We start from the raw sequence: 6,000 nt of genomic DNA on the forward strand, positions 1-6,000 counted from the left end.
CCCTGGGGCCACACTACCCGTGGTTACACAGGGCCAGCAGGGGGCAGGGCCTTGCCAGGAAGTCCCTACCTGATCATAACAAAGGCATGACCTGGACTGGCCTCCGTGGGCAGTCAGCTCACAAAGGAAGTAATGGGTGTGGGTGTAGCTCAGGGCTTGGGCCTGGATATAAAACTGGCCCACGCTAATGCCCTGCAATGAAATATTTTCATACTCACATACCCAGAATTTAGGCTTACAAAAATACATTCTGTTCAAAGAAGTTGGGAAATCAACCAGTAGTTACCCAGCAATAATTATGCCCTGGTGGAATGATATTCCAGTCACCTCAAATTAAGAAGTGGCCATTTCAAGGCCTACTCTTTCTTCACAGACAGGAGAACAACAGGTTTAATCTGAACGTTTTGGTCTTTTGTCTCTAAACAGCTTAAGTTTTCAGTTCTTTAATCAAGATGACATGTATCTTTTCTAAAAGTTTTGTTGGAAAATGCAAGTATGTGTTTTCAAAATGTAGTCTTCCACCTGAATAAGTCTTAGAGTACATCCTTCTATCTACAGGATGGTTCACAACAGAGAACATGAAGGCAAACACTTGTCATGCTGCTTAGGAATTTGTCCCAATAATTTCCTCTGAGCAAAAAATATATTAAATGATTGTCTCAATGGACTTCTGCATGAGTTTCCTCTGTTGGTCATATTAGACCTAGTGCAGTGCCACACAATTCTAAAAGAAAATCCTAACCAACTTCCATTTAAACATTTCAGATAAAAGAAATGTGTTTATCTCAAATTTCTCTTGGAATGCCTCTAAAATGACAAAAAAAGGAATTGAAAGTGTTTAAAATCACAAAACCAAAGGAAACAACAACAACAACAACAAAAAAAAACAGTAAAGAACGTGGCAGGAGACCAATGATGTCAGTGAACCATTACAAGATAGAAAGGATAGGGATGGGTTTGGGGACTTCTCTTCCCAGCAGTGTGACAGACTAGACACTCTGACAAACTCCATTAATACACTGAGATCTTAGATAAATGACATACAAAAAAACATAAGGAGACGAAGACATGGAAAATATGAGGGGAGGTTTAAAAAAGTAGAAGACAAACTGAGAAGACTTAATAGTCCTGTAAAGAGAGGCTAGAGAGAGCAGAAGAAATGCAAATGTAACCAAACTAGTGAAAAGTATGAATATACTGGTCTAGGAAACAATTTATCTTGGAAGAAATTCACTGGTATTGATAATCTCCTCCTTTTTTAGCAGAGTGGTAAATGTGTGGGTGTTCATTACATTATTATATTTTTAAGGTACTTATGTATTAAATGTGGTCTTCAAAATATATTCAAAATTACATAATTTAATAAATTAAAGTATTTGGATAAGTGCAAACCACTTTGGCTTCAGCTTTCTGAACCTTGTGAAGTTCCTGCAGAAGATTGGGGAAGGGTTGGGAAGCCAACAGGAAGCAAGTCTTTGTGAACCAGGCCCTTGGAGAGTCTCAGAGGATGGAGGCACCACATACATGTGAAGGGAATGGTGAGGAGTGAGGCTAAAAACCAGAAGAGTGGTTAAAAGTCTATATAATGAATAATTAAGCCCAGAGTCCTTCCCCCAACAGACTCAGCCAGAAGATTGTCCTTCCTTTACCTCAGGAGATGGCAGGGTCAAAAGGGAGAAGTTGAATCTAAAGGGTCTGGTCATGGGGACACTGGACTTAGCTGATAAATGTACTGAAAGCCCGCTGTTTTAAGAGAGCCTCCACCCCACCGCCCTATAACCCCTCACCTTGTTTAGCTCCCATAATTCCAGCCTCCACAGTGATAACCACTCCTACTCTAACTTTAAGACAAGAGGTTAGAGGATAAGTGTCTAAAGAAATGGACTGACCCAAAAGAAAACATCTATAGATTTTGGCAGGGGCAGTGAAATGAATAAGTCCCTACGCAACCATCTGTATTAGTCTCCTCAGGCCACCATAACAAATACCACAGATTGGGTGACTAAATAACAGACATTTATTTTCTCTCAGTTCTGGAGGTTGGAAGTTCAGGATCAAGGTGCCAGCAGGTTTTGGTTTTGGTGAGACTTCTCTCCTCAGCTTGCAGAAGCTGCCTTCTCACCCTATCCTCACATAGTCTTTCCTCTATGCATATTCAGAGAGCCTCTTAGGTCTCTTCCTTGTCTTATAAGGACACCAGCACCATCAGAGTAAGGCTTATCCTCATGACCTCGTTCCTATCTCTCAGTATAGTTACTTTGGTGGTTGGGCTTCAACATATGAATTTGGGGGTGTTCACAATTCAGTTCATAACACCATCCTATTATGAAGGAAGTCTACCTATCCATAAGCCTTGACCCCTCCCATCCAGAGCTTCCCATCATTTCCTTCGTGTCTCAGTCCTAAAAGTAAATTGGTAATCGTGTATCAACAGACATTCGAGGAAAACTCCCATTATGAAAGTCATACACCAAAATGAACAAAAACAAAAACAAGTAAGTTGAAGGGAACAAAACAAGACAGGACCAGAGGAAACCATCACAACAAACTATAATTAAGATTGAAATAATATGAAAGACAATATTGTAAATATGAAGGACAACATGTAACAAAAAGGAACTATAAAACAAGAAAAAGTTCTTTAAAATTAAAAATATCATAGGAGACATTTCAGAATTCAATAGAAAGTACTGATGATAAACTTAAGGAACTCTTCCAGGAAGTAAGACAAAAGAGATGAAAAGTTGCAGAGAAAAAATGAGAAAATGTATCAGTCCAACACAGAAATGGGAGTTCCAAAAAGAGAGAAGAAAAAAACACAAAGAAGAGAAATTATTAAAGAAATAACCAAAAAATTTTATAAATTCCCAAATTGAAGGACACAAGTATCTAGTTTGAAAGGGCCCCAATAAAAAAGGCCTCCCCAAGTGAAGTAGTGAGTGAAACTTCAATAAAAGAAGATGCTAAAAGCTTTGGTGCAAGGAGTAGGAGGAAGAGGTCATATATAAAGAATCAAGAATGAGAATATTATCAGGCTTTTCAATGGCCACAATGAAACTTTATAGACAGTGGAACATGCCTTCATAAAACTGGGGAGGGGGGGAATCCCTACCTAGAGTTTTATACCCAGTCAAATTATCAATCCAATGTGAGCACAGAATAAAAGTTTATTCAAACATGCAAATTTATTTTGCACGCACTCTTTGTTGGAAGCTATAAGAAGTTGTGTTCCAGTAAAATAAGGAAGTAAACCAATACGTGAGCTAAGAAAAAATAGAATCTAACATAGGAGAAAGATAAAAGGAACTTCTACGGTGATGGGGAAAAAATCAAGCAATAAAAATGGAGGCATGTTATTTAGAAATTCAGGGATGGATGCCAGAAAAAAAATAAAATTAAAATAGCCAAAAAATTTGAAAGCGATTGCCTCAAGAAAATAGAACCTGAGTGTGGGTATGGGTAGGGCATGATGGCTCTTTTTCAATATGTCTTACAGTACTATTTGGTTTTGAAATATCTAGTACTATTTGGTTTTGAAATATCTATATGCATATATTACTTCAAAAATATTTTAGTGAAAAATATCTAACTCAAATCTAATCTAGAACTCCCAAGAACCTTAATCCCATTTTTATTTTGAAAGCATCAGTTAAAAGCTTGTTTTACCATTTAAGTAATGAGCATATTAGAGAAAAATTGGAAACAATAAAGAAATGGGAAAAAAAGAAATCATATTACTCATAATACCACAAATTCACAAGATCATTCTAATCATGTCCTTCAAAGCATTTTCAAGTGTAAAATTTTACAGTTGTTGTCATGGCATCCATACTGTTCTTCCCTGCTTTTTCCCCCCCACAACATTATACCATGATCAATTTCTAGCTTGCTGCATAGCATTAGAGCCACTTTCTTAATGGTTTGACAGACTTTTTGATTCAAGTGTCCGACTCAATAGCATAGATTGTCCCCTCTCACTCCCTCTCTTGTGTTGCCTTTGTCATGTTCTTCAGACTCTCCTTAGCTCCTAACCTCTGCTTTGTCAGGGCCTCAGCCCTAGGATGCTCTCCCTCCAGATGGCTGCCTTCCCATCACCACTGGAGAATCCATTTAAATGAACTTCCCCCAAAACCTTCCTGGACCCCAAGATTTTTTTCACATTCTGCTTTCATCATGGCAATTTTCACTCCCTGATTCTTTATTTTTTTATTTCTCAGTGTGTGAATGTATGTATGTATGCATGGCCTGTCTACTCAATAGATTGTACCCTCCATGAAAGCAGGAATTGTATCTGTCCTCTTTCTCATTCCATGTCTAGCACAGTGAACAGAGCATGGCACAAAGAAAGCCCTCAATACATATTTGGGGGTGAATGAATGAATATCTGACTGATTGATGAGTGGATTAAATGCTAACTACTTCAGACCACAGAGAGAAATCTGAGACCAAATGGGACTAACAGGGGGTTTGGTAAATGGTGAGTCAGGGGATCTGCTTCCTCCTCGCTGCCACTAACCAGGCACATGACTTGGGATAAGGCTCACTTACCCTCCCTGCACCTAGTTTTCTCACCTGTGAAATGAGAGGATTGGGGTAGGTGGCCTCCATCATCTTTTTCAACCATAAGTACTGAGCTCTGCACCTTTGCAAGTCCTGACTTTGCTAAAGATTTCTGTTGTGAGTTTTGGAGAATAACTTTTTGGTTCTGTTTCCCAGGATGATGAATGAGTGGAAATTTTAGTTAAACAACTGTATCTTTTTTTTTTTTCTATATGACAACAAGCAATTAGTTTTAACAGTTCCTGTCTCTGCCTTTTCTCTTGTGAGAGAGGGAAATAGACTCATTGATCAGGTAAATGAAGTAGCCTGAAATTGGAGAATGGCCTGCCATATAGAAACTTTCTTGATAGGCAATGATCCTTTAGAGAAATAGTATAGAATAGTGGCTATCTTAGTCCATTTGAGCTGCCCTAACAAAATACCACTGACTGGGTGGCTTAAAAACAACAGAAATTTATTTCTTACAGTCCCAGAAGCTGGAAGTCCAAGATTAAGACACCAGCAGATTTGGTGTCTGGTGAATCCAATTCCTGGTTCATAGATTCATAGATGGCTGTCTTTTTGCAGCATCCTCACATGGCAGAAGAGGGTGAGGAAACCCTCTAGGGCCTCTTTTATAAGGGCACTCCTCCAGTTTGACAGGGCTCTACCCTCATGACCTAATTATCTCCCAAATGCCCCCACCTCCTAGTACCATCACACTGGGGGTTAGGTTTCAACATATGAATTTATAGAGGGCACAAACATAGCAGTGGTTGAGAGCACATGGTGTGACGTCAGACAGATCTGGCTTCAAGTGGTTTCCATGCACAACCCTGAGCATGTTACTTAGAAAGGGTAGTATACTGGTGCTAAAAGCTACAGCTACACTGTAGGGGGTTGAGTCCCAGCTCTGCCACTTGCCAGCTGCAAAACTAGTCGTGTATGGTTTCAGATCCTATCTGAAAATGAAGATAAGAAAGTCCGACTTCATAAGGCGGTTGTGAAGGTCAACAAATTCCAAATTCATAAGACGCTTTGGACAGCACGCACTGAGAACACACAGTCACTGATGTTTGGGTCTGCTGCTGCTGTTGTGTTGCCGTTATTCAATCTCTCCAAATCTATTTCTTCATCCATTGATTTAATGAATATTTGCCAATGCTTCTGAAGAGGCCTCAAATCACTTCATTAACTTCAGATGAAGTTTCCGAGCCTCAATTATAATGCCATTAGTCTATAGAACTGGGATTACATGAGCTAATCTCTCTTCCAGTAGTTCTCAAACATGCCCTCCTGGCATGATATCTGGGGAGAACTGCCTCCTGAGTATGCTGGTCATCCATGGGAGCATGGTGAGTGTGCAGAATCCCCCTCCTCTACTGTCTTATCAGAGGTCAGACTACCATATACTCCTGCCAACTCTCCTAATTCCCAGTCTAGGCCAGAATAAGCAGGTGA

The sequence above is a fragment of the Vulpes vulpes genome, chromosome 10, assembly GCF_048418805.1.
Source record: "Vulpes vulpes isolate BD-2025 chromosome 10, VulVul3, whole genome shotgun sequence".
In the NCBI taxonomy this organism is placed as follows: Eukaryota; Metazoa; Chordata; class Mammalia; order Carnivora; family Canidae; genus Vulpes; species Vulpes vulpes.